The 24,324-nt window shown below is 53.7% G+C and overlaps 9 non-coding genes across 9 annotated transcripts; all 9 read right to left on the bottom strand.

Annotated features, from left to right (window-relative positions):
- Positions 1 to 944: 944 nt before the first annotated feature.
- LOC132489515 (small nucleolar RNA SNORD116) lies at positions 945 to 1,037 on the bottom strand. The gene has a single exon (XR_009531923.1). It is a non-coding gene; the product is annotated as a small nucleolar RNA SNORD116 (small nucleolar RNA).
- Positions 1,038 to 3,719: 2,682 nt separating this feature from the next.
- Positions 3,720 to 3,812, bottom strand: LOC132490086 (small nucleolar RNA SNORD116). Its single transcript, XR_009532447.1, has one exon. It is a non-coding gene; the product is annotated as a small nucleolar RNA SNORD116 (small nucleolar RNA).
- Positions 3,813 to 6,496: 2,684 nt separating this feature from the next.
- LOC132489528 (small nucleolar RNA SNORD116) lies at positions 6,497 to 6,589 on the bottom strand. Its single transcript, XR_009531936.1, has one exon. It is a non-coding gene; the product is annotated as a small nucleolar RNA SNORD116 (small nucleolar RNA).
- Positions 6,590 to 9,271: 2,682 nt separating this feature from the next.
- LOC132490087 (small nucleolar RNA SNORD116) lies at positions 9,272 to 9,364 on the bottom strand. The gene has a single exon (XR_009532448.1). It is a non-coding gene; the product is annotated as a small nucleolar RNA SNORD116 (small nucleolar RNA).
- Positions 9,365 to 12,047: 2,683 nt separating this feature from the next.
- On the bottom strand, positions 12,048 to 12,140 carry LOC132489529 (small nucleolar RNA SNORD116). The gene has a single exon (XR_009531937.1). It is a non-coding gene; the product is annotated as a small nucleolar RNA SNORD116 (small nucleolar RNA).
- A 2,682-nt stretch (positions 12,141 to 14,822) lies between these two features.
- LOC132489889 (small nucleolar RNA SNORD116) lies at positions 14,823 to 14,915 on the bottom strand. The gene has a single exon (XR_009532257.1). It is a non-coding gene; the product is annotated as a small nucleolar RNA SNORD116 (small nucleolar RNA).
- A 2,684-nt stretch (positions 14,916 to 17,599) lies between these two features.
- Positions 17,600 to 17,692, bottom strand: LOC132489550 (small nucleolar RNA SNORD116). Its single transcript, XR_009531956.1, has one exon. It is a non-coding gene; the product is annotated as a small nucleolar RNA SNORD116 (small nucleolar RNA).
- Positions 17,693 to 20,376: 2,684 nt separating this feature from the next.
- Positions 20,377 to 20,469, bottom strand: LOC132489560 (small nucleolar RNA SNORD116). Its single transcript, XR_009531965.1, has one exon. It is a non-coding gene; the product is annotated as a small nucleolar RNA SNORD116 (small nucleolar RNA).
- A 2,685-nt stretch (positions 20,470 to 23,154) lies between these two features.
- LOC132489890 (small nucleolar RNA SNORD116) lies at positions 23,155 to 23,247 on the bottom strand. Its single transcript, XR_009532258.1, has one exon. It is a non-coding gene; the product is annotated as a small nucleolar RNA SNORD116 (small nucleolar RNA).
- Between the last annotated feature and the right edge of the window lie 1,077 nt (positions 23,248 to 24,324).

The following is a 24,324-nucleotide window of genomic DNA, read 5'->3' on the forward strand; positions in this document are numbered from 1 at the left end:
CCAAAGGGCATGTACGCATAACTCAAATACCCCCAAGGAGAGTGGCCCAGACGCTTCAGCATGTCTAATTTCTCTACGTCCCGCAAGACACACTTTGGGCGACATTCCTCCGGCAACGGGATCACAAATCTATGCAGTTTAAGTACCTAACTGCATCCTCATGTACTGCCAAAGCCATCCCCTTCGTGGGCAGCTGATGCCAGCACATCACAAACAGGATGCATTTTTGGGAAGACGTGGCCAGCACCTGCAACCCAATCATGACAGCCCATCCCACGACATCACACAGGACATGTCCTCATGATGTTTTGCCAACTTCTGCAGGCCAGCAGCCACCATGCAGGCTTCAATGCAGCACTCGGTCCTAACCCCACTCCACGATGACCCACTTAGTGCCAAAACTCTGTTAGGATCTGCAGTGGAGTAGCCGACCTGGGCAATACCTACCCCTAATCCATCAGCTCCCTTCCATTGAAGACCAACCCCAGACCACACCCACCCACTGCTCCATCACCACCGGGCAGTAAAGAACTTCAACGCGCCAAAACAAATGACAGGGAGGGACACAGGCCTGGCCTGCGGCTCCAGGCTCCAACAAGGGACGCTTCCTCATTTTGGCTTCCAGAAATAGCCCCCGAACCTACATGCACAAACGTGATCCTGGCCAAAGCACAACTTTCCAAGCTGCAAGCTTACTGGGCCTACACCAGCACGCACTCCGACTCTGAAGAGCAGCAGGAGAGCCTTCCCCCTCGCATGCCCTCAACGGTCTTTCAGCAGGGACCTAATATGCGTAGATAACCCAGCTTATGGGCAGACACAGTGGACCCCCAGATAGGAGCACCTCGAATTCTGGAACCCTGGTGTGTGTTTGCATGCAGGTCAGAAGGGGACGCTGGCCCTCACTCCTCACTCTCCCCTACCCCCGAGAGACCAAACGTGCTGGACTTCAGATTCGATGAGGAGACGGTAGAGTGTTCTCACTCATTTTGTTCAGATTTTCCAAGGAATGCATACAAGGGTGTCATCATCGATCCAAGCACAGGCTGGGACGCTGCAGAACACAACCGGGCATGCCGTGGGGGTCTGAAGAGGAGAGATGACCTCGGAATACTCCAAAACCCTTGGGAATCCACAGCCCTCAGGCCACACAGAAAGAGCAACAGTCAAACCACTCTTGCAGCCACTGGGACCGTCTGAGGAAAACCTCATATCCAATGGCACATCTTAGGGTGGGTGAAAGCCTACCTTCCTGAGTTAGCCAGAGCCACGCATAGTAACATGACCCGAGTCCTTTTTCCACATTTCCTTAGCACCTGCAGTCATCAGCCAACGTGTAGATCTTCTTGTCTTTGTCGACGGCCAGCCTCGTTCTTTAGCTGCACCTGAGAACTGGACATAAATCAGGCAGGCTTCCGAATTGGACCGGTGTACTCAGAGATCATGATTCATGAGAATTTTTACCTGGGCTTGAGCTCGGACCCTGCCTCCCAAGGACGTCTACCTTTACAGAGAACTCAATGTTTGTCTGACAGCACAACTGCAGGAAGTAAGGCGTGTACGTTGGCCGGTACGTGAGAGGGTATATTTTTGTTTTCACGCATGTGCGCGTGTGTGACTGTTACTGCACACAAGGACATGCTTGTGGGCGTCTTTGTGTGCCTCTGAATCCGCATCTTGCTCTCTGTGTGTCCCTGTGGCCCTCTCCTGAGACCTCGAACCATAAAAGCCAGAGTTTATACACAGCGTCCTGGATTTGGACCCCCCCACTGAATGGAGAAAGACCTCTTCAAGCTTCAACAGACTGAATGTGAACTTTGAAACCCAGGGGGTTTTGAAATAGGCCACGGACTTCCACTCTTCCACAGCCAAGCCTTTTGACCAATGCACAAACACCTGACGAGACCTGCTTTCCGACCGTGGGTGTACATATAGATGGACCCAGAAATCCTGCAACCTAGTAGAATATGTAATGTGCACTTGGGGCCACTCCCATCATTTTTAGGAGCAAGGAAACCTCCTATGGGCGGGCCGACCTGCGACTGGCTACAGGCAAGATGCAGCCCGGCACCTCTCAAGGGGCTAACGAAATTCGGCCCAACTGCCAATTGTTGCCAACTATGCCAAATCACTTTGCGAGGACCCATGGGAATGCCCACCACAGGAAGTGGTGGGCTTCAGTAACCAAGACCCACGTTCAAACCCCACTGCAGAAACTAGGCTAGCGTCCCAGGCACGTGTTGCCAGCATCCAGCCACCAGGTTTGGCGGCCCTGAACCAGGAGGAAACACTCAAATTCTTGACAGTGTTGTCCTACGTGCCCTCCTCCAGCCCACTGGGTAAGTCGAACCTACTGGAAGCCACAGACATTATTCAAACTCGGGGTCACTCTATACCAGGGATGGCAGACCACAAACACGACTGCTTTGATGACACTGACCATACCCCATGCATCCTGGCACTTCTTCACTGACAGAGTGACACTACCGAGATCCTCCCAGAGATCAAAGGCACTCTCCACGAGGACCACAGACCGATTTCCAATGGAAGAACTCTGCTTCGCGAGGGGACCTGCAAGCTTCAAAGGGCACAGTGGCTGTCCACGGCAGCGCACCTGGCATCAGAACACTGAACGCATCTCTGCTCCGCCAACGGACTGCTCCAGATAAACCACTGGCTATCCAAAACTCCTACGTGCCACAAGGGCTGGCCGCATCATGCCCTCTCGGAGAAACACTTTCGCTTTGCACATTCCCAAACAAGGAAACAAAGTGGCCAAAGGGCATTTTCGCATAACCCAAATACCCCCAAGGTGAGCGGCACAGACGCTTCAACATGTCTAACTTCTCGGCGTCCCGCAAGACACCCTTTGCGCGACATTCCTCCGGCAAAGTGATCACAACTCTACGCAGGTTAAGTACGTAACCGCATCCTCATGTACTGCCAAAGCCATCCTCTTCGTGGGCAGCTGATGCCAGCACATTACAAACAGGACGCATTCTTGGGAAGACGTGGCCAGCTCCTGCAACTCAATCATGACAGCCCATCCCACGACATCACACAGGACATGTCCTCATGATGCCTTGCCATCTTCTGCAGGCCAGCAGCCACCACAAAGGCTTCAATGCAGCACTCGGTCCTAACCCCACTCCACGATGACCCACTTAGTTCCAAAACTCTGTCGGGATCTGCAGTGGAGTAGCCGACCTGGGCAATACCTAGCCCTAATCCATCAGCTCCCTTCCGTTGAAGACCAAGCCCATCCCACACCCACCCACTGCTCCATCCCCACCGGGCACTAAAGAACTTCAATGCGCCAAAACAAATGACAGGGAGGGACACAGGCCTGGCCTGAGGCTCCAGGCTCCAACCAGGGACGCTTCCTCATTTTGGCTTCCAGAAATAGCCCCTGAAGCTGCATGCACAAACGAGATCCTGGCCAAAGCACACCTTTCCAAGCTGCAAGCATACTGGACCTACACCAGCATGCACTCCGACTCTGAAGACCAGCAGGAGAGCCTTCCACCTCGCATGCCCTCAACAGTCTTTCAGCAGGGACCTAATATGCGTAGATGACCCAGCTTATGGGCAGACACAGTGGACCCCCAGATAGGAGCACCTCGAATTCTGGAACCCTGGTGTGTGTTTGCATGCAGGTCAGAAGCGGACGCTAGCCCTCACTCCTCACTCTCCCCTACGCCCGAGAGACGAAACGTGCTGGACCTCAGATTCGATGAGGAGACAGTAGAGTGTTCTCACTCATTTTGTTCAGATTTTCCAAGGAATGCATACAAGGGTGTCATCATCGATCCAAGCACAGCCTGGGATGCTTCAGAACACACCCGGGCATGCCGTGGGCGTCTGAAGAGGAGAGATGACCTCGGAGTACTCCAAAACCCTGGGGGATCCACAGCCCTCAGGCCACTCAGAAAGAGCAACAGTCAATCCACTCTTGCAGCCACTGGGACCGTCTGAGGAAAACCTCATATCCAAAGGCACATCTTAGGGTGGGTGAAAGCCTACCTTCCTGAGTTAGCCAGAGCCACGCGTAGCATCATGCCCCCGCATCATGTTTCCACTTTTCTGTAGCACCTGCAGTCATCAGCCAACGCGTAGGTCTTCTTGTCTTTGCCGACGGCCAGCCTCGTCCAGCACCTGCACCTGATAACTGGACATAAATCAGGCAGGCTTCAGAATTGGACCGGTGTACTCAGAGATCATGTTTCATGAGAATTTTTACCTGGGCTTGAGCTCGGACCCTGCCTCCCAAGGACGTCTACCTTTAGAGAGAACTCAATGTTTGTCTGACAGCACGACTGCAGGAAGTAAGGCGTGTACGTTGGCCGGTACGTGAGAGGGTATATTTTTGTTTTCACGCATGTGCGCGTGTGTGACTGTTACTGCACACGAGGACGCGCTTGTGGGCTTCTTTGTGTGCCTCTGAATCCGCATCTTGCTCCCTGTGTGTCCCTCTGGCCCTCTCCTGAGACCTCGAACCATAAAAGCCAGAGTTTATACACAGTGCCCTGGATTGGGACCCCCCCACTGAATGGAGAAAGACCTCTTCAAGCTCCAACAGACTGAATGTGAACTTTGAAACACAGGGGGTTTTGAAATAGGCCACGGACTTCCACTCTTCTACAGCCAAGCCTTCTGACCAACGCAAAAACACCTGACGAGACCTGCTCTCAGACCGTGGGTGTAACATATAGATGGACCCAGAAATCCTGCAACCTAGTAGAATATGTAATGTGCACTTGGGGCCACTCCCATCATTTTTAGGAGCAAGGAAACCTCCTATGGGTGGGCCGACCTGCGATTGGTTATAGGAAAGATGCAGCCCGGCACCTCTCAAGGGGCTAACGAAATTCGGCCCAACTGCCAATTGTTGCCAACTATGCCAAATCACTTTGCGAGGACCCATGGGAATGCCCACCACAGGAAGTGGTGGGCTTCAGTAACCAAGACCCACGTTCAAACCCCACTGCGGAAACTAGGCTAGCTTCCCAGGCACGTGTTGCCAGCATCCAGCCACCAGGTTTGGCGGCCCTGAACCCGGAGGAAACACTCAAATTCTTGACAGTGTTGTCCTACGTGCCCTCCTCCTGCCCACCGGGTAAGTCGAACCTACTGGAAGCCACAGACATCATTCAAACACGGGGTCACTGTATACCAGGGATGGCAGACCGCAAACACGACTGCTTTGATGACACTGACCATACCCCATGCATCCTGGCACTTCTTCACTGACAGAGTGACACTACCGAGAACCTCCCAGAGATCAAAGGCACTCTCCCCGAGGACCACAGACCGATTTCCAATAGAAGAACTCTGCTTCGTGAGGGGACCTGCAAGCTTCAAAGGGCACAGTGGCTGTCCACGGCAGCGCACCTGGCATCAGAACACTGAACGCATCTCTGCTCCGCCAACGGACTGCTCCAGATAAACCACTAGCTATCCAAAACTCCTGCGTGCCACAAGGGCTGGCCGCATCATGCCCTCTCGGAGAAACACTTTCGCTTTGCACATTCCCACACAAGGAAACAAAGTGGCCAAAGGGCATGTTCGCATAACCCAAATACCCCCAAGGTGAGCGGCACAGACGCTTCAACATGTCTGACTTCTCGGCGTCCCGCAAGACACCCTTTGGGCGACATTCCTCTGGCAACGGGATCACAACTCTACGCAGGTTAAGTACGTAACCGCATCCTCATGTACTGCCAAAGCCATCCCCTTCGTGGGCAGCTGATGCCAGCACATCACGAACAGGACGCATTCTTGGGAAGACGTGGCCAGCTCCTGCAACCCAATCATGACAGGCCATCCCACGACATAGCACAGGATATTTCCTCATGGTGCCTTGCCATCTTCTGCAGGCCAGCAGCCACCACGCAGGCTTCAATGCAGCACTCGGTCCTAAACCCACTCCACGATGACCCACTTAGTGCCAAAACTCTGTCGGGATCTGCAGTGGAGTAGCCGACATGGGCAATACCTAGCCCTAATCCATCAGCTCCCTTCCGTTGAAGACCAACCCCAGCCCACACCCACCCACTGCTCCATCCCCACCGGGCACTAAAGAACTTCAACGCGCCAAAACAAATGACAGGGAGGGACACAGGCCTGGCCTGAGGCTCCAGGCTCCAACCAGGGACGCTTCCTCATTTTGGCTTCCAATAATAGCCCCCGAAAATGCATGCACAAACGTGATCCTGGCCAAAGCACACCTTTCCAAGCTGCAAGCATATTGGGCCTACACCAGCATGCACTCCGACTCTGAAGACCAGCAGGTGAACCTTCCCCCTCGCATGCCCTCAACGGTCTTTTAGCCGGGACCTAATATGCGTAGATGACCCAGCTTATGGGCAGACACAGTGGACCCCCAGATAGGAGCACCTCGAATTCTGGAAGCCTGGTGTGTGTTTGCATGTAGGTCAGAAGGGGACGCTGGCCCTCACTCCTCACTCTCCCCTACCCCCGAGAGACGAAACGTGCTGGACCTCAGATTCGATGAGGAGACGGTAGAGTGTTCTCACTCATTTTGTTCAGATTTTCCAAGGAATGCATACAAGGGTGTCATCATCGATCGAAGCACAGGCTGGGATGCTGCAGAACACAACCGAGCATGCCGTGGGGGTCTGAAGAGGAGAGATGACCTCGGAGTACTCCAAAACCCTGGGGAATCCACAGCCCTCAGGCCACTCAGAGAGAGCAACAGTCAATCCACTCTTGCAGCCACTGGGACCGTCTGAGGAAAACCTCATATCCAATGGCACATCTTATGGTGAGTGAAAGCCTACCTTCCTGAGTTAGCCAGAGCCAGCGTAGCAACATGCCCCCGCGTCATTTTTCCACCATTCCTTAGCACCTGCAGTCATCAGCCAACGCGTACGTCTTCTTGTCTTTGCCGACGGCCAGCCTCGTCCAGCAGCTGCACCTGAGAACTGGACATAAATCAGGCAGGCTTCAGAATTGGACCGGTGTACTCAGAGATCATGATTCATGAGAATTTTTACCTGGGCTTGAGCTCGGACCCTGCCTCCCAAGGACGTCTACCTTTACAGAGAACTCAATGTTTGTCTGACAGCACGACTGCAGGAAGTAAGTCATGTACGTTGGCCGGTACGTGAGAGGGTATATTTTTGTTTTCACGCATGTGCGCTTGTGTGACTGTTACTGCACACGAAGACGCGCTTGTGGGCTTCTTTGTGTGCCTCTGAATCCGCATCTTGCTCTCTGTGTGTCCCTGTGGCCCTCTCCAGAGACCTCGAACCATAAAAGCCAGAGTTTATACACAGCGCCCTGGATTTGGACCCCCCCACTGAATGGAGAAAGACCTCTTCAAGCTTCAACAGAGTGAATGTGAACTTTGAAACCCAGGGCGTTTTGAAATAGGCCACGGACTTCCACTCCTCCACAGCCAAGCCTTCTGACCAACGCAAAAACACCTGACGAGACCTGATCTCCGCCCGTGGGTGTAACATATAGATGGACACAGAAATCCTGCAACCTAGTAGAATATGTAATGTGCACTTGGGGCCACTCCCATCATTTTTTGGAGCAAGGAAACCTCCTATGGGCGGGCCGACCTGCGACTGGCTACAGGCAAGATGCAGCCCGGCACCTCTCAAGGGGGTAACGAAATTCGGCCCAACTGCCAGTTGTTGCCAACTATGCCAATTCACTTTGCAAGGACCCATGGGAATGCCCACCACAGGAAGTGGTGGGCTTCAGTAACCAAGACCCACATTGAAACCCCACTGCGGAAACTAGGCTAGCTTCCCAGGCACATGTTGCCAGCACCCAGCCACCAGGTTTGGCGGCCCTGAACCCAGAGGAAACACTCAAATTCTTGACAGTGTTGTCCTACGTGCCCTCCTCCTGCCCACCGGGTAAGTCGAACCTACTGGAAGCCACAGACATCATTCAAACACGGGGTCACTGTATACCAGGGATGGCAGACCGCAAACACGACTGCTTTGATGACACTGACCATACCCCATGCATCCTGGCACTTCTTCACTGACAGAGTGACACTACCGAGAACCTCCCAGAGATCAAAGGCACTCTCCCCGAGGACCACAGACCGATTTCCAATAGAAGAACTCTGCTTCGTGAGGGGACCTGCAAGCTTCAAAGGGCACAGTGGCTGTCCACGGCAGCACACCTGGCATCAGAACACTGAACGCATCTCTGCTCCGCCAACAGACTGCTCCAGATAAACCACTAGCTATCCAAAACTCCTGCGTGCCACAAGGGCTGGCCGCATCATGCCCTCTCGGAGAAACACTTTCGCTTTGCCCATTCCCAAACAAGGAAACAACGTGGCCAAAGGGCATGTTCGCATAAACCAAATACCCCCAAGGTGAGCGGCACAGACGCTTCAACATGTCTAACTTCTCGGCGTCCCGCAAGACACCCTTTGGGCGACATTCCTCCGGCAAAGGGATCACAACTCTACGCAGGTTAAGTACGTAACCGCATCCTCAGGTACTGCCAAAGCCATCCTCTTCGTGGGCAGCGATGCCAGCACATCACAAACAGGACGCATTCTTGGGAAGACGTGGCCAGCTCCTGCAACCCAATCATGACAGCCCATCCCACGACATCACACAGGACATTTCCTCATGATGCCTTGCCATCTTCTGCAGGCCAGCAGCCACCACGCAGGCTTCAATGCAGCACTCGGTCCTAACCCCACTCCACGATGACCCACTTAGTGCCAAAACTCTGTCGGGATCTGCAGTGGAGTAGCCGACCTGGGCAATACCTAGCCCTAATACATCAGCTCCCTTCCATTGAAGACCAAGCCCAGCCCACACCCACCCACTGCTCCATCCCCACCGGGCACTAAAGAACTTCAATGCGCCAAAACAAATGACAGGGAGGGACACAGGCCTGGCCTGAGGCTCCAGGCTCCAACCAGGGACGCTTCCTCATTTTGGCTTCCAGAAATAGCCCCCGAAGCTGCATGCACATACGAGATCCTGGCCAAAGCACACCTTTCCAAGCTGCAAGCATACTGGACCTACACCAGCATGCACTCCGACTCTGAAGACCAGCAGGAGAGCCTTCCACCTCGCATGCCCTCAACGGTCTTTCAGCAGGGACCTAATATGCGTAGATGACCCAGCTTATGGGCAGACACAGTGGACCCCCAGATAGGAGCACCTCGAATTCTGGAACCCTGGTGTGTGTTTGCATGCAGGTCAGAAGCGGACGCTAGCCCTCACTCCTCACTCTCCCCTACGCCCGAGAGACGAAACGTGCTGGACCTCAGATTCGATGAGGAGACAGTAGAGTGTTCTCACTCATTTTGTTCAGATTTTCCAAGGAATGCATACAAGGGTGTCATCATCGATCCAAGCACAGCCTGGGATGCTTCAGAACACACCCGGGCATGCCGTGGGCGTCTGAAGAGGAGAGATGACCTCGGAGTACTCCAAAACCCTGGGGGATCCACAGCCCTCAGGCCACTCAGAAAGAGCAACAGTCAATCCACTCTTGCAGCCACTGGGACCGTCTGAGGAAAACCTCATATCCAAAGGCACATCTTAGGGTGGGTGAAAGCCTACCTTCCTGAGTTAGCCAGAGCCACGCGTAGCATCATGCCCCGCATCATGTTTCCACTTTTCTGTAGCACCTGCAGTCATCAGCCAACGCGTAGGTCTTCTTGTCTTTGCCGACGGCCAGCCTCGTCCAGCACCTGCACCTGATAACTGGACATAAATCAGGCAGGCTTCCGAATTGGACCGGTGTACTCAGAGATCATGATTCATGAGAATTTTTACCTGGGCTTGAGCTCGGACCCTGCCTCCCAAGGACGTCTACCTTTAGAGAGAACTCAATGTTTGTCTGACAGCACGACTGCAGGAAGTAAGGCGTGTACGTTGGCCGGTACGTGAGAGGGTATATTTTTGTTTTCACGCATGTGCACGTGTGTGACTGTTACTGCACACGAGGACGCGCTTGTGGGCTTCTTTGTGTGCCTCTGAATCCGCATCTTGCTCCCTGTGTGTCCCTCTGGCCCTCTCCTGAGACCTCGAACCATAAAAGCCAGAGTTTATACACAGTGCCCTGGATTGGGATCCCCCCACTGAATGGAAAAAGACCTCTTCAAGCTCCAACAGACTGAATGTGAACTTTGAAACACAGGGGGTTTTGAAATAGGCCACGGACTTCCACTCTTCTACAGCCAAGCCTTCTGACCAACGCAAAAACACCTGACGAGACCTGCTCTCAGACCGTGGGTGTAACATATAGATGGACCCAGAAATCCTGCAACCTAGTAGAATATGTAATGTGCACTTGGGGCCACTCCCATCATTTTTAGGAGCAAGGAAACCTCCTATGGGTGGGCCGACCTGCGATTGGTTATAGGAAAGATGCAGCCCGGCACCTCTCAAGGGGCTAACGAAATTCGGCCCAACTGCCAATTGTTGCCAACTATGCCAAATCACTTTGCGAGGACCCATGGGAATGCCCACCACAGGAAGTGGTGGGCTTCAGTAACCAAGACCCACGTTCAAACCCCACTGCGGAAACTAGGCTAGCTTCCCAGGCACGTGTTGCCAGCATCCAGCCACCAGGTTTGGCGGCCCTGAACCCGGAGGAAACACTCAAATTCTTGACAGTGTTGTCCTACGTGCCCTCCTCCTGCCCACCGGGTAAGTCGAACCTACTGGAAGCCACAGACATCATTCAAACACGGGGTCACTGTATACCAGGGATGGCAGACCGCAAACACGACTGCTTTGATGACACTGACCATACCCCATGCATCCTGGCACTTCTTCACTGACAGAGTGACACTACCGAGAACCTCCCAGAGATCAAAGGCACTCTCCCCGAGGACCACAGACCGATTTCCAATAGAAGAACTCTGCTTCGTGAGGGGACCTGCAAGCTTCAAAGGGCACAGTGGCTGTCCACGGCAGCGCACCTGGCATCAGAACACTGAACGCATCTCTGCTCCGCCAACGGACTGCTCCAGATAAACCACTAGCTATCCAAAAGTCCTGCGTGCCACAAGGGCTGGCCGCATCATGCCCTCTCGGAGAAACACTTTCGCTTTGCACATTCCCACACAAGGAAACAAAGTGGCCAAAGGGCATGTTCGCATAACCCAAATACCCCCAAGGTGAGCGGCACAGACGCTTCAACATGTCTGACTTCTCGGCGTCCCGCAAGACACCCTTTGGGCGACATTCCTCTGGCAACGGGATCACAACTCTACGCAGGTTAAGTACGTAACCGCATCCTCATGTACTGCCAAAGCCATCCCCTTCGTGGGCAGCTGATGCCAGCACATCACGAACAGGACGCATTCTTGGGAAGACGTGGCCAGCTCCTGCAACCCAATCATGACAGGCCATCCCACGACATAGCACAGGATATTTCCTCATGGTGCCTTGCCATCTTCTGCAGGCCAGCAGCCACCACGCAGGCTTCAATGCAGCACTCGGTCCTAAACCCACTCCACGATGACCCACTTAGTGCCAAAACTCTGTCGGGATCTGCAGTGGAGTAGCCGACATGGGCAATACCTAGCCCTAATCCATCAGCTCCCTTCCGTTGAAGACCAACCCCAGCCCACACCCACCCACTGCTCCATCCCCACCGGGCACTAAAGAACTTCAACGCGCCAAAACAAATGACAGGGAGGGACACAGGCCTGGCCTGAGGCTCCAGGCTCCAACCAGGGACGCTTCCTCATTTTGGCTTCCAATAATAGCCCCCGAAAATGCATGCACAAACGTGATCCTGGCCAAAGCACACCTTTCCAAGCTGCAAGCATATTGGGCCTACACCAGCATGCACTCCGACTCTGAAGACCAGCAGGTGAACCTTCCCCCTCGCATGCCCTCAACGGTCTTTTAGCCGGGACCTAATATGCGTAGATGACCCAGCTTATGGGCAGACACAGTGGACCCCCAGATAGGAGCACCTCGAATTCTGGAAGCCTGGTGTGTGTTTGCATGTAGGTCAGAAGGGGACGCTGGCCCTCACTCCTCACTCTCCCCTACCCCCGAGAGACGAAACGTGCTGGACCTCAGATTCGATGAGGAGACGGTAGAGTGTTCTCACTCATTTTGTTCAGATTTTCCAAGGAATGCATACAAGGGTGTCATCATCGATCGAAGCACAGGCTGGGATGCTGCAGAACACAACCGAGCATGCCGTGGGGGTCTGAAGAGGAGAGATGACCTCGGAGTACTCCAAAACCCTGGGGAATCCACAGCCCTCAGGCCACTCAGAGAGAGCAACAGTCAATCCACTCTTGCAGCCACTGGGACCGTCTGAGGAAAACCTCATATCCAATGGCACATCTTATGGTGAGTGAAAGCCTACCTTCCTGAGTTAGCCAGAGCCAGCGTAGCAACATGCCCCCGCGTCATTTTTCCACCATTCCTTAGCACCTGCAGTCATCAGCCAACGCGTACGTCTTCTTGTCTTTGCCGACGGCCAGCCTCGTCCAGCAGCTGCACCTGAGAACTGGACATAAATCAGGCAGGCTTCAGAATTGGACCGGTGTACTCAGAGATCATGATTCATGAGAATTTTTACCTGGGCTTGAGCTCGGACCCTGCCTCCCAAGGACGTCTACCTTTACAGAGAACTCAATGTTTGTCTGACAGCACGACTGCAGGAAGTAAGTCATGTACGTTGGCCGGTACGTGAGAGGGTATATTTTTGTTTTCACGCATGTGCGCTTGTGTGACTGTTACTGCACACGAAGACGCGCTTGTGGGCTTCTTTGTGTGCCTCTGAATCCGCATCTTGCTCTCTGTGTGTCCCTGTGGCCCTCTCCAGAGACCTCGAACCATAAAAGCCAGAGTTTATACACAGCGCCCTGGATTTGGACCCCCCCACTGAATGGAGAAAGACCTCTTCAAGCTTCAACAGAGTGAATGTGAACTTTGAAACCCAGGGCGTTTTGAAATAGGCCACGGACTTCCACTCCTCCACAGCCAAGCCTTCTGACCAACGCAAAAACACCTGACGAGACCTGATCTCCGCCCGTGGGTGTAACATATAGATGGACACAGAAATCCTGCAACCTAGTAGAATATGTAATGTGCACTTGGGGCCACTCCCATCATTTTTAGGAGCAAGGAAACCTCCTATGGGCGGGCCGACCTGCGACTGGCTACAGGCAAGATGCAGCCCGGCACCTCTCAAGGGGGTAACGAAATTCGGCCCAACTGCCAGTTGTTGCCAACTATGCCAATTCACTTTGCAAGGACCCATGGGAATGCCCACCACAGGAAGTGGTGGGCTTCAGTAACCAAGACCCACATTGAAACCCCACTGCGGAAACTAGGCTAGCTTCCCAGGCACATGTTGCCAGCACCCAGCCACCAGGTTTGGCGGCCCTGAACCCAGAGGAAACACTCAAATTCTTGACAGTGTTGTCCTACGTGCCCTCCTCCTGCCCACCGGGTAAGTCGAACCTACTGGAAGCCACAGACATCATTCAAACACGGGGTCACTGTATACCAGGGATGGCAGACCGCAAACACGACTGCTTTGATGACACTGACCATACCCCATGCATCCTGGCACTTCTTCACTGACAGAGTGACACTACCGAGAACCTCCCAGAGATCAAAGGCACTCTCCCCGAGGACCACAGACCGATTTCCAATAGAAGAACTCTGCTTCGTGAGGGGACCTGCAAGCTTCAAAGGGCACAGTGGCTGTCCATGGCAGCACACCTGGCATCAGAACACTGAACGCATCTCTGCTCCGCCAACGGACTGCTCCAGATAAACCACTAGCTATCCAAAACTCCTGCGTGCCACAAGGGCTGGCCGCATCATGCCCTCTCGGAGAAACACTTTCGCTTTGCCCATTCCCAAACAAGGAAACAACGTGGCCAAAGGGCATGTTCGCATAAACCAAATACCCACAAGGTGAGCGGCACAGAAGCTTCAACATGTCTAACTTCTCGGCGTCCCGCAAGACACCCTTTGGGCGACATTCCTCCGGCAAAGGGATCACAACTCTACGCAGGTTAAGTACGTAACCGCATCCTCATGTACTGCCAAAGCCATCCTCTTCGTGGGCAGCGATGCCAGCACATCACAAACAGGACGCATTCTTGGGAAGACGTGGCCAGCTCCTGCAACCCAATCATGACAGCCCATCCCACGACATCACACAGGACATGTCCTCATGATGCCTTGCCATCTTCTGCAGGCCAGCAGCCACCACGCAGGCTTCAATGCAGCACTCGGTCCTAACCCCACTCCACGATGACCCACTTAGTGCCAAAACTCTGTCGGGATCTGCAGTGGAGTAGCCGACCTGGGCAATACCTAGCCCTAATACATCAGCTCCCTTCCATTGAAGACCAAGCCCAGCCCACACCCACCCACTGCTCCATCCCCACCGGGCACTAAAGAACTTCAATGCGCCAAAACAAATGACAGGGAGGGACACAGGCCTGGCCTGAGGCTCCAGGCTCCAACCAGGGACGCTTCCTCATTTTGGCTTCCAGAAATAGCCCCCGAAGCTGCATGCACATACGAGATCCTGGCCAAAGCACACCTTTCCAAGCTGCAAGCTTACTTGGCCTACACCAGCATGCACTCCGACTCTGAAGACCAGCAGGAGAGCCTTCCACCTCGCATGCCCTCAACGGTCTTTCAGCAGGGACCTAATATGCGTAGATGACCCAGCTTATGGGCAGACACAGTGGACCCCCAGATAGGAGCACCTCGAATTCTGGAACCCTGGTGTGTGTTTGCATGCAGGTCAGAAGCAGACGCTAGCCCTCACTCCTCACTCTCCCCTACCCCCGAGAGACGAAACGTGCTGGACCTCAGATTCGATGAGGAGACGGTAGAGTGTTCTCACTCATTTTGTTCAGATTTTCCAAGGAATGCATACAAGGGTGTCATCATCGATCCAAGCACAGGCTGGGATGCTTCAGAACACACCCGGGCATGCCGTGGGCGTCTGAAGAGGAGAGATGACATCGGAGTACTCCAAAACCCTGGGGGATCCACAGCCCTCAGGACACTCAGAAAGAGCAACAGTCAATCCACTCTTGCAGCCACTGGGACCGTCTGAGGAAAACCTCATATCCAAAGGCACCTCTTATGGTGGGTGAAAGCCTACCTTCCTGAGTTAGCCAGAGCCACGCGTAGCATCATGCCCCCGCGTCATGTTTCCACTTTTCTGTAGCACCTGCAGTCATCAGCCAACGCGTAGTTCTTCTTGTCTTTGCCGACGGCCAGCCTCGTCCAGCACCTGCACCTGATAACTGGACATAAATCAGGCAGGCTTCAGAATTGGACCGGTGTACTCAGAGATCATGATTCATGAGAATTTTTACCTGGGCTTGAGCTCGGACCCTGCCTCCCAAGGACGTCTACCTTTAGAGAGAACTCAATGTTTGTCTGACAGCACGACTGCAGGAAGTAAGGCGTGTACGTTGGCCTGTACGTGAGAGGGTATATTTTTGTTTTCACGCATGTGCGCGTGTGTGACTGTTACTGCACAAGAGGACTCGCTTGTGGCCTTCCTTGTGTGCCTCTGAATCCACATCTTGCTGTCTGTGTGTCCCTGTGGCCCTCTCCTGAGACCTCGAACCATAAAAGCCAGAGTTTATACACAGCGCCCTGGATTTGGACCCCCCCACTGAATGGAGAAAGACCTCTTCAAGCTTCAACAGAGTGAATGTGAACTTTGAAACCCAGGGCGTTTTGAAATAGGCCACGGACTTCCACTCCTCCACAGCCAAGCCTTCTGACCAACGCAAAAACACCTGACGAGACCTGATCTCCGCCCGTGGGTGTAACATATAGATGGACACAGAAATCCTTCAACCTAGTAGAATACGTAATGTGCACTTGGGGTCACTCCCATCATTTTTAGGAGCAAGGAAACCTCCTATGGGCGGGCGGACCTGAGACTGGCTACAGGCAAAATGCAGCCCGGCACCTCTCAAGGGGCTAACGAAATTCGGCCCAACTGCCAATTGTTGCCAACTATGCCAAATCACTTTGCGAGGACCCATGGGAATGCCCACCACAGGAAGTGGTGGGCTTCAGTAACCAAGACCCACGTTCAAACCCCACTGCGGAAACTAGGCTAGCTTCCCAGGCACGTGTTGCCAGCATCCAGCCACCAGGTTTGGCGGCCCTGAACCCAGAGGAAACACTCAAATTCTTGACAGTGTTGTCCTACGTGCCCTCCTCCTGCCCACCGGGTAAGTCGAACCTACTGGAAGCCACAGACATCATTCAAACACGGGGTCACTGTATACCAGGGATGGCAGACCGCAAACACGACTGCTTTGATGACACTGACCATACCCCATGCATCCTGGCACTTCTTCACTGACAGAGTGACACTAACGAGAACCTCCCAGAGATCAAAGGCACTCTCCCCGAGGACCACAGACCGATTTCCAATAGAAGAACTCTGCTTCGTGAGGGGACCTGCAAGCTTCAAAGGGCACAGTGGCTGTCCACGGCAGCGCACCTGGCATCAGAACACTGAACGCATCTCTGCTCCGCCAACGGACTGCTCCAGATAAACCACTAGCTATCCAAAACTCCTGCGTGCCACAAGGGCTGGCCGCATCATGCCCTCTCGGAGAAACACTTTCGCTTTGCACATTCCCACACAAGGAAACAAATTGGCCAAAGGGCATGTTCGCATAACCCAAATACCCCCAAGGTGAGCGGCACAGACGCTTCAACATGTCTGACTTCTCGGCGTCCCGCAAGACACCCTTTGGGCGACATTCCTCTGGCAACGGGATCACAACTCTACGCAGGTTAAGTACGTAACCGCATCCTCATGTACTGCCAAAGCCATCCCCTTCGTGGGCAGCTGATGCCAGCACATCACGAACAGGACGCATTCTTGGGAAGACGTGGCCAGCTCCTGCAACCCAATCATGACAGCCCATCCCACGACATCGCACAGGACATTTCCTCATGATGCCTTGCCATCTTCTGCAGGCCAGCAGCCACCACGCAGGCTTCAATGCAGCACTCGGTCCTAAACCCACTCCACGATGACCCACTTAGTGCCAAAACTCTGTCGGGATCTGCAGTGGAGTAGCCGACCTGGGCAATACCTAGCCCTAATCCATCAGCTCCCTTCCGTTGAAGACCAACCCCAGCCCACACCCACCCACTGCTCCATCCCCACCGGGCACTAAAGAACTTCAACGCGCCAAAACAAATGACAGGGAGGGACACAGGCCTGGCCTGAGGCTCCAGGCTCCAACCAGGGACGCTTCCTCATTTTGGCTTCCAGAAATAGCCCCCGAAAATGCATGCACAAACGTGATCCGGGCCAAAGCACACCTTTCCAAGCTGCAAGCATACTGGGCCTACACCAGCATGCACTGCGACTCTGAAGACCAGCAGGTGAGCCTTCCCCCTCGCATGCCCTCAACGGTCTTTCAGCCGGGACCTAATATGCGTAGATGACCCAGCTTATGGGCAGACACAGTGGACCCCCAGATAGGAGCACCTCGAATTCTGGAAGCCTGGTGTGTGTTTGCATGTAGGTCAGAAGGGGACGCTGGCCCTCACTCCTCACTCTCCCCTACCCCCGAGAGACAAAACGTGCTGGACCTCAGATTTGATGAGGAGACGGTAGAGTGTTCTCACTCATTTTGTTCAGATTTTCCAAGGAATGCATAGAAGGGTGTCATCATCGATCGAAGCACAGGCTGGGATGCTGCAGAACACAACCGGGCATGCCGTGGGGGTCTGAAGAGGAGAGATGACCTCGGAGTACTCCAAAACCCTGGGGAATCCACAGCCCTCAGGCCACTCAGAGAGAGCAACAGTCAATCCACTCTTGCAGCCACTGGGACCGTCTGAGGAAAACCTCATATCCAATGGCACATCTTAGGGTGAGTGAAAGCCTACCTTCCTGAGTTAGCCAGAGCCACGCGTAGCAACATGACCCCGCGTCATTTTTCCACTTTTCCTTAGCACCTGCAGTCATCAGCCTACGTGTAAGTCTTCTTGTCTTTGCCGACGCCCAGCCTCGTCCAGCAGCTGCACCTGAGGACTGGACATAAATCAGGCAGCCTTCAGAATTGGACCGGTGTACTCAGAGATCATGATTCATGAGAATTTTTACCTGGGCTTGAGCTCGGACCCTGCCTCCCAAGGACGTCTACCTTTAGAGAGAACTCAATGTTTGTCTGACAGCACGACTGCAGGAAGTAAGGCGTGTACGTTGGCCTGTACGTGAGAGGGTATATTTTTGTTTTCACGCATGTGCGCGTGTGTGACTGTTACTGCACACGAGGACGCGCTTGTGGGCTTCTTTGTGTGCCTCTGAATCCGCATCTTGCTCCCTGTGTGTCCCTGTGGCCCTCTACTGAGACCTCGAACCATAAAAGCCAGAGTTTATACACAGTGCCCTGGATTGGGACCCCCCCACTGAATGGAGAAAGACCTCTTCAAGCTTCAACAGACTGAATGTGAACTTTGAAACACAGGGGGTTTTGAAATAGGCCACGGACTTCCAATCTTCCAAAGCCAAGCCTGCTGACCAACGCAAAAACACCTGACGAGACCTGCTTTCCGCCCGTGGGTGTAACATATAGATGGACACAGAAATCCTGCAACCTAGTAGAATACGTAATGTGCACTTGGGGCCACTCCCATCATTTTTAGGAGCAAGGAAACCTCCTATGGGCGGGCGGACCTGAGACTGGGTACAGGCTAGATGCAGCCCGGCACCTCTCAAGGGGCTAACGAAATTCGGCCCAACTGCCAATTGTTGCCAACTATGCCAAATCACTTTGCGAGGACCCATGGGAATGCCCACCACAGGAAGTGGTGGGCTTCAGTAACCAAGACCCACGTTCAAACCCCACTGCGGAAACTAGGCTAACTTCCCAGGCACGTGTTGCCAGCATCCAGCCACCCGGTTTGGCGGCCCTGAACCCGGAGGAAACACTCAAATTCTTGACAGTGTTGTCCTACGTGCCCTCCTCCTGCCCACCGGGTAAGTCGAACCTACTGGAAGCCACAGACATCATTCAAACACGGGGTCACTGTATACCAGGGATGGCAGACCGCAAACACGACTGCTTTGATGACACTGACCATACCCCATGCATCCTGGCACTTCTTCACTGACAGAGTGACACTAACGAGAACCTCCCAGAGATCAAAGGCACTCTCCCCGAGGACCACAGACCGATTTCCAATAGAAGAACTCTGCTTCGTGAGGGGACCTGCAAGCTTCAAAGGGCACAGTGGCTGTCCACGGCAGCGCACCTGGCATCAGAACACTGAACGCATCTCTGCTCCGCCAACGGACTGCTCCAGATAAACCACTAGCTATCCAAAACTCCTGCGTGCCACAAGGGCTGGCCGCATCATGCCCTCTCGGAGAAACACTTTCGCTTTGCACATTCCCACACAAGGAAACAAATTGGCCAAAGGGCATGTTCGCATAACCCAAATACCCCCAAGGTGAGCGGCACAGACGCTTCAACATGTCTGACTTCTCGGCGTCCCGCAAGACACCCTTTGGGCGACATTCCTCTGGCAACGGGATCACAAATCTACGCAGGTTAAGTACGTAACCGCATCCTCATGTACTGCCAAAGCCATCCCCTTCGTGGGCAGCTGATGCCAGCACATCACGAACAGGACGCATTCTTGGGAAGATGTGGCCAGCTCCTGCAACCCAATCATGACAGCCCATCCCACGACATCGCACAGGACATGTCCTCATGATGCCTTGCCATCTTCTGCAGGCCAGCAGCCACCACGCAGGCTTCAATGCAGCACTCGGTCCTAAACCCACTCCACGATGACCCACTTAGTGCCAAAACTCTGTCGGGATCTGCAGTGGAGTAGCCGACCTGGGCAATACCTAGCCCTAATCCATCACCTCCCTTCCGTTGAAGACCAACCCCAGCCCACACCCACCCACTGCTCCATCCCCACCGGGCACTAAAGAACTTCAACGCGCCAAAACAAATGACAGGGAGGGACACAGGCCTGGCCTGAGGCTCCAGGCTCCAACCAGGGACGCTTCCTCATTTTGGCTTCCAGAAATAGCCCCCGAAAATTCATGCACAAACGTGATCCGGGCCAAAGCACACCTTTCCAAGCTGCAAGCATACTGGGCCTACACCAGCATGCACTCCGACTCTGAAGACCAGCAGGTGAGCCTTCCCCCTCGCATGCCCTCAACGGTCTTTCAGCGGGGACCTAATATGCGTAGATGACCCCGCTTATGGGCAGACACAGTGGACCCCCAGATAGGAGCACCTCGAATTCTGGAAGCCTGGTGTGTGTTTGCATGTAGGTCAGAAGGGGATGCTGGCCCTCACTCCTCACTCTCCCCTACCCCCGAGAGACGAAAAGTGCTGGACCACAGATTCGATGAGGAGACGGTAGAGTGTTCTCACTCATTTTGTTCAGATTTTCCAAGGAATGCATACAAGGGTGTCATCATCGATCGAAGCACAGGCTGGGACGCTGCAGAACACAACCGGGCATGCCGTGGGGGTCTGAAGAGGAGAGATGACCTCGGAGTACTCCAAAACCCTGGGGAATCCACAGCCCTCAGGCCACTCAGAGAGAGCAACAGTCAATCCACTCTTGCAGTCACTGGGACCGTCTGAGGAAAACCTCATATCCAATGGCACATCTTAGGGTGAGTGAAAGCCTACCTTCCTGAGTTAGCCAGAGCCACGCGTAGCAACATGACCCCGCGTCATTTTTCCACTTTTCCTTAGCACCTGCAGTCATCAGCCTACGTGTAAGTCTTCTTGTCTTTGCCGACGCCCAGCCTCGTCCAGCAGCTGCACCTGAGAACTGGACATAAATCAGGCAGCCTTCAGAATTGGACCGGTGTACTCAGAGATCATGATTCATGAGAATTTTTACCTGGGCTTGAGCTCGGACCCTGCCTCCCAAGGACGTCTACCTTTAGAGAGAACTCAATGTTTGTCTGACAGCACGACTGCAGGAAGTAAGGCGTGTACGTTGGCCTGTACGTGAGAGGGTATATTTTTGTTTTCACGCATGTGCGCGTGTGTGACTGTTACTGCACACGAGGACGCGCTTGTGGGCTTCTTTGTGTGCCTCTGAATCCGCATCTTGCTCCCTGTGTGTCCTTGTGGCCCTCTCCTGAGACCTCGAACCATAAAAGCCAGAGTTTATACACAGTGCCCTGGATTGGGACCCCCCCCACTAAATGGAGAAAGACCTCTTCAAGCTTCAACAGACTGAATGTGAACTTTGAAACACAGGGGGTTTTGAAATAGGCCACGGACTTCCAATCTTCCAAAGCCAAGCCTTCTGACCAACGCAAAAACACCTGACGAGACCTGCTTTCCGCCCGTGGGTGTAACATATAGATGGACACAGAAATCCTGCAACCTAGTAGAATACGTAATGTGCACTTGGGGCCACTCCCATCATTTTTAGGAGCAAGGAAACCTCCTACGGGCGGGCCGACCTGCGACTGTCTACAGGCAAGATGCAGCCCGGCACCTCTCAAGGGGCTAACGAAATTCGGCCCAACTGCCAATTGTTGCCAACTATGCCAAATCAATTTGCGAGGACCCATGGGAAAGCCCACCACAGGAAGTGGTGGGCTTCAGTAACCAAGACCCACGTTCAAACCCCACTGCGGAAACTAGGCTAGCTTCCCAGGCACCTGTTGCCAGCATCCAGCCACCAGGTTTGGCGGCCCTGAACCCGGAGGAAACACTCAAATTCTTGACAGTGTTGTCCTACGTGCCCTCCTCCTGCCCACCGGGTAAGTCGAACCTACTGGAAGCCACAGATATCATTCAAACACGGGGTCACTGTATACCAGGGATGGCAGACCGCAAACACGACTGCTTTGATGACACTGACCATACCCCATGCATCCTGGCACTTCTTCACTGACAGAGTGACACTACCGAGATCCTCCCAGAGATCAAAGGCACTCACCCCGAGGACCACAGACCGATTTCCAATAGAAGAACTCTGCTTCCTGAGGGGAACTGCAAGCTTCAAAGGGCACAGTGGCTGTCCACGGCAGCGCACCTGGCATCAGAACACTGAACGCATCTCTGCTCCGCCAACGGACTGCTCCAGATAAACCACTAGCTATCCAAAACTCCTGCGTGCCACAAGGGCTGGCCACATCATGCCCTCTCGGAGAAACACTTTCGCTTTGCACATTCCCAAACAAGGAAACAAAGTGGCCAAAGGGCATGTTCGCATAAACCAAATACCCACAAGGTGAGCGGCACAGACGCTTCAACATGTCTAACTTCTCGGAGTCCCGCAAGACACCCTTTGGGCGACATTCCTCCGGCAAAGGGATCACAACTCTACGCAGGTTAAGTACGTAACCGCATCCTCATGTACTGCCAAAGCCATCCTCTTCGTGGGCAGCTGATGCCAGCACATCACAAACAGGACGCATTCTTGGGAAGACGTGGCCAGCTCCTGCAACCCAATCATGACAGCCCATCCCACGACATCGCACAGGACATGTCCTCATGATGCCTTGCCATCTTCTGCAGGCCAGCAGCCACCACGCAGGCTTCAATGCAGCACTCGGTATTAAACCCACTCCACGATGACCCACTTAGTTCCAAAATTCTGTCGGGATCTGCAGTGGAGTAGCCGACCTGGGCAATACCTAACCCTAATCCATCAGCTCCCTTCCGTTGAAGACCAAGCCCAGCCCACACCCACCCACTGCTCCATCCCCACCGGGCACTAAAGAACTTCAATGCGCCAAAACAAATGACAGGGAGGGACACAGGCCTGGCCTGAGGCTCCAGGCTCCAACCAGGGACGCTTCCTCATTTTGGCTTCCAGAAATAGCCCCCAAAGCTGCATGCACAAACGAGATCCTGGCCAAAGCACACCTTTCCAAGCTGCAAGCTTACTTGGCCTACACCAGCATGCACTCCGACTCTGAAGACCAGCAGGAGAGCCTTCCACCTCGTATGCCCTCAACTGTCTTTCAGCAGGGACCTAATATGCGTAGATGACCCAGCTTATGGGTAGACACAGTGGACCCCCAGATAGGAGCACCTCGAATTCTGGAACCCTGGTGTGTGTTTGCATGCAGGTCAGAAGCGGACGCTAGCCCTCACTCCTCACTCTCCCCTACCCCCGAGAGACGAAACGTGCTGGACCTCAGATTCGATGAGGAGACGGTAGAGTGTTCTCACTCATTTTGTTCAGATTTTCCAAGGAATGCATACAAGGGTGTCATCATCGATCCAAGCACAGGCTGGGATGCTGCAGAACACAACCGGGCATGCCGTGGGGGTCTGAAGAGGAGAGATGACCTCGGAGTACTCCAAAACCCTGGGGAATCCACAGCCCTCAGGCCACTCAGAGAGAGCAACAGTCAATCCACTCTTGCAGCCACTGGGACCGTCTGAGGAAAACCTCATATCCAATGGCACATCTTAGGGTGAGTGAAAGCCTACCTTCCTGAGTTAGCCAGAGCCACGCGTAGCAACATGACCCCGCGTCATTTTTCCACTTTTCCTTAGCACCTGCAGTCATCAGCCTACGTGTAAGTCTTCTTGTCTTTGCCGACGGCCAGCCTCGTCCAGCAGCTGCACCTGAGAACTGGACATAAATCAGGCAGCCTTCAGAATAGGACCGGTGTACTCAGAGATCATGATTCATGAGAATTTTTACCTGGGCTTGAGCTCGGACCCTGCCTCCCAAGGACGTCTACCTTTAGAGAGAACTCAATGTTTGTCTGACAGCACGACTCCAGGAAGTAAGGCGTGTACGTTGGCCTGTACGTGAGAGGGTATATTTTTGTTTTCACGCATGTGCGCGTGTGTGACTGTTACTGCACACGAGGACGCGCTTGTGGGCTTCTTTGTGTGCCTCTGAATCCGCATCTTGCTCCCTGTGTGTCCCTGTGGCCCTCTCCTGAGACCTCGAACCATAAAAGCCAGAGTTTATACACAGTGCCCTGGATTGGGACCCCCCCACTGAATGGAGAAAGACCTCTTCAAGCTTCAACAGACTGAATGTGAACTTTGAAACACAGGGGGTTTTGAAATAGGCCACGGACTTCCAATCTTCCAAAGCCAAGCCTTCTGACCAACGCAAAAACACCTGACGAGACCTGCTTTCCGCCCGTGGGTGTAACATATAGATGGACACAGAAATCCTGCAACCTAGTAGAATACGTAATGTGCACTTGGGGTCACTCCCATCATTTTTAGGAGCAAGGAAACCTCCTATGGGCGGGCGGACCTGAGACTGGCTACAGGCAAGATGCAGCCCGGCACCTCACAAGGGGCTAACGAAATTCGGCCCAACTGCCAATTGT

The sequence above is a fragment of the Mesoplodon densirostris genome, chromosome 4 (genome assembly GCF_025265405.1).
Source record: "Mesoplodon densirostris isolate mMesDen1 chromosome 4, mMesDen1 primary haplotype, whole genome shotgun sequence".
Classification (NCBI taxonomy): Eukaryota; Metazoa; Chordata; class Mammalia; order Artiodactyla; family Ziphiidae; genus Mesoplodon; species Mesoplodon densirostris.